We start from the raw sequence: 10454 nt of genomic DNA on the forward strand, positions 1-10454 counted from the left end.
TCAGCATGTTGGTAAGCATGATTGGAACTTTAATTATACATGCAATTTGCATATGGAGTGTTGATTGGAGTGAGTGCATGTGATTTTATCGATTAACATCATAGAAATCATGTACTCTTCCTATGCTCTCGGGTATTCCTTTAAGGGTTTGCTGAAATGGCACATGGAATTTGCATAGTGTATGTGTGTCCGTTCCTTAGGTTTTCTCATTTATAGGTGCGCAGGTTCGTTTGTCGTGTGTCATCATGTACTCTTCCTAGTATTCCTTCAAGGATCTGCTCAAATGCTACGTGGAATTTTCATGGTGTACGAGTGTTTGTTCGTTAGGTGCTCTTGTTTACTGGTGTGCATATTTTCTTGTCATGTGCTGTAGATATTCTCTGCTGTAAATTCCTCAATCTTGAGAGAGAGATATGTGAATTGTACGTTCCATGTGCTCTGGGGTATTCCGGCAAGGACTTGCTCAAATGTCACTTGGAATACATTTACACATGTGCAACTCAAGTTCTAAGTTTTTGACACGTGCATTTCATGTTCTTTGGAGAGAGAGAGAGAGAGAGAGGTAGGAGGAGAAAGAAGAAAGGATATTTTGTTTGACATGTTGGTTGGGGTGATTGGAAGTTTAATTATAGATGCAAGTTGCATATGGGGTGTTGATTGGAGTGAGTGCATGTGATTTTCTTGATTAACATCATAGCCATTGTGTACTCTTCCTGTGCTTGGGAGTATTCCTTGAAGGGCTTGCTCAAATGGCACATGGAATTTGCATGGTGTATGTGTGTTTGTTTATTAGGTGCTCTCGTTTACTGGTGCACAGATTCATATGTCACATGCTTTGGAGATTCTCTGCTATAAGTTCCTCAATGTTGAGAGAGAGATCTGTGGATTTTATGTTCCATGTGCTTTGGGGTATTCCTACAAGGACTTGTTGAAATGGCACATGGAATACGTTCCATTTATATTTACACGTGTGCAGCTCAAGTTCAAGTTCAAGTCCTAAATTTTTTACGTGTGCATTTCATATGCTTTGGAGAGAGGTAAAGGTGGGAGGAGAAAGAAGAAAAGATAGTTTATTTGACATGTTTGTTGGAGTGATTTGAACTTCAATTACACATGAAATTTGCATATGAGGCATTGATTAGAGTGAGTGTATGTGATATAAAGGTTGCATCTATGTGCATTATGGCCACCATGTACATTTGCATGTTGTACACATGTTCATTCGTAGGTTATTCATGTTTGCTAATGCACGGATTTGTTTGTTGAGTGCTTCTAAAATGTCTTGCTGTAAGCATAAGAGGTGTTAATTTAAGCAAGCACGCGTTATGTAAAGTTGCATCTACGTTTTCTATGCCTTCAAGTTGTGGATAGTTGCTTGTACTTTGGGGTTTCTTGTAAGAAGTCACTTAATACATTGTGACATTATGACCATGTATTTTTCTATGCTTTGGAGTATTCCTGCAAGGGTTTGCTCAAATGGCACATGGAATTTGAATACTGTGCATGTGTTCGTGTGTTGGGTGTTCTTATACATGCAATTTACATATGGAATGTTGACTGGAGTAAATGCATGTATATAAATGTTGCACATACATTGCAAAACATTATGGCCACCATGTACTTTTCTTGTGCTTTGGAGTATTCCTACAAGGGTTTGCTCACATGGCACATGGAACTTGCATGTTGTGCATGCACTCGTTCATTGGGTATTCTTGTTTGCTATATGCTATGTGCTTTGGAGTATTCCCACAAGGGCTTACATGCAATTTGCATATGGGGTGTTGATTCAAGTGAGTGCATGTGACACAAGAGTTGCACCTACATTTTCTATGCCTCCGAGTATTCTAGTGGGTGTTGAGATGCGGATGTGTACATGATCATTGGTGATGTACAAGTTGAATGTATATTCTTATGAGGAGTCACTCAATACATTGGGAAACATTATGGTCATCATGCACTTTTCTTATGCTTTGTGGTATTCCTACAAGGGTTTGCTCAAATGGCACGTGGAAATTGCATGTTGTGCATGTGTTTGTCTATTGGGTGTTCTTATTTGCTGATACATAGACTTGGGTATTCTAGTGGGGAGTTGCGTGAAATATTCGATGTATGTTCTTTGTGCTTTGGAGTATCCCTATAAGGGTTTTCTCAAATGGCATATAGACTCACGTCTAAAGGTTTGTTTTGAAGGTGTGAATGATTTTAGTGATGTGCAAATTGAATGTATATCCTTGTGAGAAGTCACATAATTCATTATGAAATGTTATGGCCGTCATGTACTTTCCCTACGCTTTGGAGTATTCCTACAAAGGTTTGCTCAAATGCCATATGGAATTTGCATGTTGTACATGTGTTCATCTGTTGGGTATTCTGTTTGTTGGTATGAGGGCTTGTTTGCTATGCGGTTTCAAGATTTCCCGCCGCCACTGTAACTTCCCTAATGTTAAAAGAGCGATTTGTAGATGGTATGTTTTGTGTGCTTTGGGGCATTCCTACGAGGACTTTCTCAAACAGCATATGGAATACATTTTGTTCATGTTCTTTGTTTTCTGTGATGTTTGATGTATATTCATTGTGCTTTGGAGTATCCTTGCAAAGGTTTGCTCAAATGGCACGTAGACTTTACATGTAAAGGTTTGTTTTGAATGCATGAATAGCTAGTGATGATGTGCAAGTTGAATGTATGTTCTTGTGAGAGGTTATTGTATATGTAGATTTAACTCTCTAATAATTTAATGTAGATTCTCCATATATAAGTGAAAATAGCGACTAGTTTGGGTTAAAGTTTGTGTGATTTAATTGCAAGTGAGTCAACACATAGAATTTATATAACAAGTGTTGCTTGAAGTACGCAAGTGTCCTTTCATTTGTTCTTGGAAAAGTCTAGCTAAATGCTACAAGAGTTGGACTGAACATTCATTAGTGTCTTGCATTGATTTATTGTTTATTCTACCAACAAACAAACATGGTTTGAGTGGAAGCCCCGAATCCATTCGGTAGGCCATGCTGGAGTGTTAAAGGACCATATATTTTATTGCATCAACATTGGCTATTTATGCACTAGTTAAAACAATGGCTCACCTAGTACTTTTATCAGCAAACACCACTACCATTTAACAGCACCAATACCATGTAAGAACACCAACAAATTTATTAGCTCACCATTAATTTTATGAGCAAAGTAACCAGCAAAGTCTGTATTACAAAGTAACCAGTACAAGTCTGTATTTAGAAAGTAACAACATCTGTATTCATCAATGTACAAGTCCTTTACAATCTACCTTCAAGGCCTAGTGTATGGTGGGTATTGGTTTACATAAGGATTATGCCTAAGAATCTGTTGGCACATCTCATGTGGAAGGTCTGCTATTCTTTGTTGGATGATAAACTAGTTTGTGGGCTTTGGATCTTCAGTTAACAGTGATACGATAGCATCAACACACCCCATGCCAGCATAATCTGCAGAAAAGACTTCAACAAATAATTTGGCTGGATGCTCATTACGGGCAACTGCAATGCGCTCAATCACATGGCCTTCACAAGGGTATCTCATTGTAAAGGCAGGAACACTTTCTCTGGCATTTGCTAAATCCAATAAGTATGGGAGCAACTGATCTGATAGCTCATCATCATTAGGATCTCCGTCATAGGCGAAAGGAGTTATGTAGGAATCGGGTGGATTTAATGTTGCTTTCAAAGGAGTGTCATCAACCAGGAGAGTGTTCATGGGATCATAGTCAATGTCATGCACAGCCAATGCACTAAATGGCTTAAGCAGACACATCTCATCCAGCCGTGTTGGGTGGCGGAATTCTTCCCTTGTACAACAATCCTCCTATGCAAAGTTGAACAGGAACTTGAACTCCCTAAACTCATCATATCCCAATTTGCGTTCTATCAAAGACACTATGGGACTGACATTTTTCCTTGTCATACTACTCCATGTAGCGATCTCAAAATGCTCCCACAAAGATTTCATGAAATTGATCAACTGTGGCTGCAAAGAGATGACATGGTTGCCTAATTTATGAACATCACCACCTTGGGCCATTTCAGGAGTAGTCCGCCACCACCTCTTTAACAATATTCCATTCAAACAAAGATTAACAACTTTTTTGAGGCAGAACATCTCCGGAGTCACTCAGAAGCAACAATAACACATATACAAATCCATCATACTTGAGTTGATGAATTGCAAAAAGAATTTCATATCAACTTATGAGAAGATAAATTGCAAAAAGAATTTCATTTAAAAAACAAGGAAGATAAATTGCAAAAATAATTTCATTCAAAAAACAAGAAGATAAATTGTAAAAAAAACAAGAAGATAAATTGCAAAAAGAGTTTCATTTAAAACTTGCGAGATCAGCTCTCATACAATGTCATTTCATAGACGATCTGGTCCTAACATTTGGGGTTGGGCATTTGCTAGGATTAATCAAATACGACTTAGTAACTATTTGACTAAATTTCCTCTTCTTTGTCCCCACAGGGAGAAGGCTACCTAGTATGTGTCATCCTCCATTTGCTCTCCATCAGAGTTGTCAGGCAATTTAGGCTTTAGCCCTGATATAATCTCAGCTGCCTCAGTGACCCTCTCACCACTATCTGTGTCGAGCTTTTCACCACCATCTGTGTGTTCACCCTTGCTGTTCTTTCCAGCCAACTCCCCACCGCCACCTTTGTCTTCGTCCTTGCTGTGGTTTCCCGGCAAGTCTTGCATGTCCAATCTTTGCTATTGCTTCCTCTATAATCCTATCCGGTTGCTGCAAATTTTCTTCATCCAAGTTTAATAGATCATCTTCATCCAAGTGCTGATCATCTTTGATGTCTCCAGTTAGATTGTCTACAAAGAAATAAAGTTAGATCAGAAATGCGTTTGAGGTGCTATACACAAAAAACTATAATGTGCATCTTCACGAAAAACACATACCCTCCTTTTCCTCTACACGTGCACATTTATTGAATGGGTAAGTACACACTACTTGTAAGAGGACCCAACTCTAAAAACTAAAACGTTGATTTGTACATGGAAGTTAAGAATCTCACCATTCAATATTCACGTTCATAGTCGTTGCTGCAGAGCCTACGGGATGGTGAGTTGGTGCTAGATTCAGAACTTCGAGACCCTGACTTGGGAGCTTCTCAATCAGATGCTACACGTTGCTCAAAAAACTTGAGCTTGCTTTGTAGTGCTCTCCAATGCTGATTCGTTGCCTTTTTGCTTATTCAAATATTACTTTTATTGCATCCAGTTCTACCTCAAGTTTTGCTACATCCTTCAAGAGCTTGTCCTGCTGTACACTACCATGTAAAAAATTGTCTATTTTACTACACACCCAGCTAAGTATATGTACAATTGATTCAACTTTTGTGAGAGCTTCGCCCTCAGTTGCAGTAGCAACCTCAAAATCTGCATGCAATCTTGCATTCTCCTTTGACACTGTATCCTTCCACTCATGCAGTACACTTTCTTGCTCCACGCTAAACTTCTATTGATCCTATAAACGTACAAGCTCCCGTTTTGCTGTAGATGTGCCTACATCACATTCATGCTTGCTACACGTGCTGTCCAAGCTAGCCGAGTGCAGATTCACGTCTTTATGGTGGGCAAAGTCATCCCAATCCACATCTACTCCATGAGTAGATGCAACGAATGCCCACACCAACACTGTACCAAGTTCATTATTCGTAACTATTTTCAAATTGTAAATCCTATAGTAAATCTTCATATTGCTATTGGTTTGCTGTCCTTAGTCTTTGGCTTCTCTTTGGTTGGAGTCGGAATAGAAGCCACTTTACTATCTGTAGCCTTTCCCTTCTCTTTGGTTGTAGAGTTCCTGGGGATGGAGTGTTTCTTCTTGGAGAAAGGACATCAGGCTTCTTGGAGGTGGGAGATGTGATGCCTTTGGGCTTCCTTGGAGACATGGCGGTCTTCAACTACTGCAAAGAGAGTAACATTTTAGTACTAGGACGCACACTAAGGTGAAACATAGTAAAAAAAGAGGCATTCAATAGAACGAGCGAGAAAAAGCGAGCGAGCCCAAAAAAGCGAGCGACAATTAGTTGAAGTGGTTGGAAAATGAAGCAAGCAAAGAAAGAATCTAAAATAATTGCTTGAAGTATAAAGTATTCAAAAAGGTGGTTATGTGTCACAAAATTTATATTCTGCTGCACATAAGTTTTTTAGATGGTGCAAAAAGGCATGATATTCATCTAAATCATGCCTTGTCATTTGATTTGATATGTAACATTATGCCATTTATATTTTATAATCAAAAGATGCGGATGTTAAAAACTCATCTTTTGGGCCAAAACAATCAAATGTTGACATCTTGCCAAAATATAGGGATGTGAAAATGTCATCTTTTGGGCCAAAACAAGGAGCGCGCTCCCTATTTTGGCCCAACAGAGGACATTTTCACATCCCTGTATCTTTTGATTTACAAGTCCAAATAGGGTCATGTTGCATATCAAATCAAATGGCAAGGCGTACTTTAGATGATTATCATGTCTTTGTACACCATCTAGTAAAATTTAATGCACCAAAATATGATTTTGTGGTCAATTTGCTACATTGTAAGATTAGTGGAAGGTAAGAATAAATCATTAGGAAAGGATATTTTTGTAGTAACAAAGAAACATGGGTTTTGTTCCAAGAGTGAATAGAGTTAAAAAAGCTAAGCATTTACATATGCATGGAATCTAGACTAATCCATGCAAAGAGTCCTTGGAAAGATGATCTCAATTACTCTAGTGGAAAGAGAGAACTTGATTGCAATAGCGTTTGTCTTTGATACAAACAATGACTTGGAAATTAAACATACAAAGTGTCTCATGGATGATGTGAAATCAGTGTTAATGGCTTTAAGTTTATATGCATGTTTAACCTTCTGGCATTGAGGGAACATATGCACTTTTGAATAAGTTATTATTTTTTGCTACTAAAATGGGGGATTTATAAATCTTTTATTGTTTTTTATCGCTCGCTTTTTTTGGCTCGCTCGCTTTTTGTCGCTCGCTTTTTGGTAATCCTCGTAAAATAACAGAGAGAGAGAGAGAGAGAAAGAGAGAGAGAGCAACAACAAAAGCAGGAATTTTGCATGTCGACAGAAGGAATGGCAAAAGACAATCGCATGTAGGTCCGAATACTGAATTATGGGGGGAAAGCATTTAGAGAATGGAGGAAAACCAAAGAACGAATAGAGAATAAGGGAAAAGAGAAGAACGAATAAAGAGAGAATACCCACAAGAGAGCGACCCGCAACATTTTGCTAGAAAATTCGAGGTGGAAATCAGAAGTTCAAAAGTTCAAAAGTTCAAAAGTGGAAGCTAGAAATCAAAAGTTCAGAAGTTCGAAAGTGGAAGTGCAGGTGCGAAAGTGAAACACATGAGAGGAGACGCAGTGCATGAAAATGTGTGTATGAGCATGAGAATGCGTACATGAGAATATCTTGTGCATGATAATTTGTAATCATAAACATATTATTGCACATCAATTCAAGAAATCTCTCCATATCGCACACTACTTAGTACTACCACATTCTTGCCAATAGTACATACACCGTAACCCCATCCTCTCAATCCCATACAATAATTTAGAAAACAGAAATAATTTGACTTTGAAGACAACCCCCCAAATCAAGAATCAATGCATTATACTCACCTGCATTATTAGTTGTGATACTTGGAAGATCTTGTCCTCTAGACCATATCTCTTGACCTTCATAATTCATCAAGACCATCCCCCCTGGCTCCTTATTGGCATGAAGGACTAAAAGACCCATTAAAATACAAAACAAAAGCTGTTGGTGGTTTCTCCCTTTTTGATAGCACAAGTGAGAGAGGGAGAGAGAGAGGAGTGCACACAATATAGCTACCTATACACTAAGTTGTATTGAACATGAACATGAAGATATACATGTGAATTCCTTAGGGTTAGGGTAAGGGTTAGGGTTTGCCCCTAATGCCCTATAGGTATGGTGCAATTTACACCATCTTCAACACCCCCTCTTAATTTGCATTGGGTAAGTAGAGGGTGCATGTACAAGACCTTTTTGTGTTTTGTTTGGTACATATGATAGCATCCAAAACTGAAAGTTATCAGAGTGGTATCTGCATATGTGAGCATAGTGACTACATAGCGGAAGCATGTACAAAGAGTACAACTTATAATCCTATACATAACGTGGATTTCCCCCTGTTAAGTTGTCAGGTCATCCTTCGCCTTTGGGAATAAAACCCAAAAGATAGGCCAAAAGGAAGAGGAAGGAAATATGTAGAAAGTAAAGTCCACCCGGATCAAAGAACTGGTTGATCGAAAGATAACTGCATGATGACGGTATGTATGATGAACATGCTAAACATGTCAAGGCTAAACATGTCATAAGTCACCATGGACTATGTAGCTATGCTATAGAAGAGGTATCCGGATGTGAGGCTAGTCAATATAGCGATGGAGATGTGATCCGGTAGGTTGTGACATACGGGAGTGTCACCAACCCAAAAGGAATTGACAACAATGGTGGAGGTATGCTGCAGTGGAGTAATCTTTGTTGAATGATGCAGGATCGTAAAAGCCTGCATAATTGCTATGGACAGAGTGATCCAAGGGCTGAAAATATGGGGATGGTGCAAGTATGATAACTGCTCTACTGAATAAGAGGCCCATACAAATGACAAGGCATGGCAACCTGTCAAACTTGTATGCTCAGTTGTCATGAGTTGAAGTGTGCACATAGCTAAACATCCATAGGTATGGGATGTAGCATCTATCATAGGCTCATCAAGAAGGATCTGATAGTATAAAGTCCTAGAAGCTTGAAATATCACTGAGAAAGCATATGATGTCCCTGAGGCATATGGGTGCCGAATGCTAATGTTTGGAATGATTTGAAGTCGTGGTTCCAACCACTAATATGCATCAAGTATGGTTGTATACTACAGCCATAAGTGCATGGTGAAACACTGAGCCTCCCCAGCTTGCGCTATGGCTAAACCTAATGATGTCCCACTACACTGGGGCAGGACTGCACTGATGCATAGGTATCCTCGTGTTGAGGAATGATTTGTTGATCTGAGGTGGTGGTGAAAATTGGATCCAAGGGTGATGCAATGCAGCATGACCGAGTCAATGTTGGAATGTCCTGAAGACTAATTTGTTGATCTAAAGGAATAGTGCCCATGGTATGCTTCGTGTAAGAGGTGAAAGAATCAAGGATCGATGCTGGATTGGAATCACCTAAGGAGCTAAATGCGCTGTGGCATATATCTTTGCATTGTGAGTGCCTTATACTGAGGACTTACCTGCTGAAGAACTGCATGATCATAACTAAACTCCTAGTGAGTATCTACATCTAGTGTGATAGTAAATGGAGTCGAATCCATGCATGAAGATGATGACTATGCATCAGTGGAATCACACTGTGTTGATATGAGTGGGACTACCTCGTACTGAGGACTTACCGTCAAATATTAGTCATGCTGAGGACTTACTACTACTGAATGTGCCTCATGGTGAGGGCTTACTGAGAAGAGTGCCTCACGGTGAGGACTTACCAAGGAATGTGCATGATCAAAAACTGCGGGTTGATCCATGCTAACATGTGGAACATCTGTGTCCAATCGCTCGAGACCAATGAGGCTCAAGTCAACATCATACACTAGTACATACCTTGTGGCAATGAATGGCCGAAGAAGGTTCTATTTTCACTCATGGATCTTGTCCTTAGTCATGATTGGTGTATCATCAATTGTGTGATGTGAATAGCTCCTTGTTGGAGGTGGTGGCCTGGTGCTCTGTCCAAGAGCCTTACCTGTGTACCGGCGAGAGTGTCTACCCATGAGAGCACTGTGTGAGAGGTGCCACTAGGGGGCTTATGCTTGAGCTGCCATGGGGGGCTTACGCTGAACCTGTAAATATGAACCAAGTCATGTGATGGAGGAACAACCATGTGCCAAGGCTCAATCTTATAATAAGGTGATGATAAGTGAGTGTTGGGTGTAGCCAAGAGGCTGTACAAGGCTAATGTTTGTGTGTAGGAACCAATGCCAAAAATAGTCAACAATGTGTGACTTTACATGGATGGCATGTGAGTGCAAGAAGTGCAACAATCCTAAATCCGAGAAGGAGAGCTCTGCCAAGTATCACACTATGTGATGAATTGCCGGAATGCCAAGAGTACTGAGCTGGTGTCAGTGTGTGAATGTGTACACCGATGATAGAACCAAATGGACTGACGTCAATGGTAACTAATCTGGTAATGTGACAATAGATTACTTAGCTTGGTGGAGTCGATCTCCTCTATGAAATGAGTTATATCTCTATTCTTTTAGTTCCCTGTTTGCTTCTCCCCATTAAAGGATGTGCTACAAGGGTCAAGAATATGTTAGTAGGAACTACGTGCTAGTACAGATATTGACCTATCCTTTTTCTCCTCCTTGGTAAAAGAAAG

This window comes from Dipteris shenzhenensis, chromosome 21 (genome assembly GCF_047967505.1).
Source record: "Dipteris shenzhenensis isolate YYH24624 ecotype China chromosome 21, Dip_SZ_1.0, whole genome shotgun sequence".
Lineage (NCBI taxonomy): Eukaryota > Viridiplantae > Streptophyta > Polypodiopsida > Gleicheniales > Dipteridaceae > Dipteris > Dipteris shenzhenensis.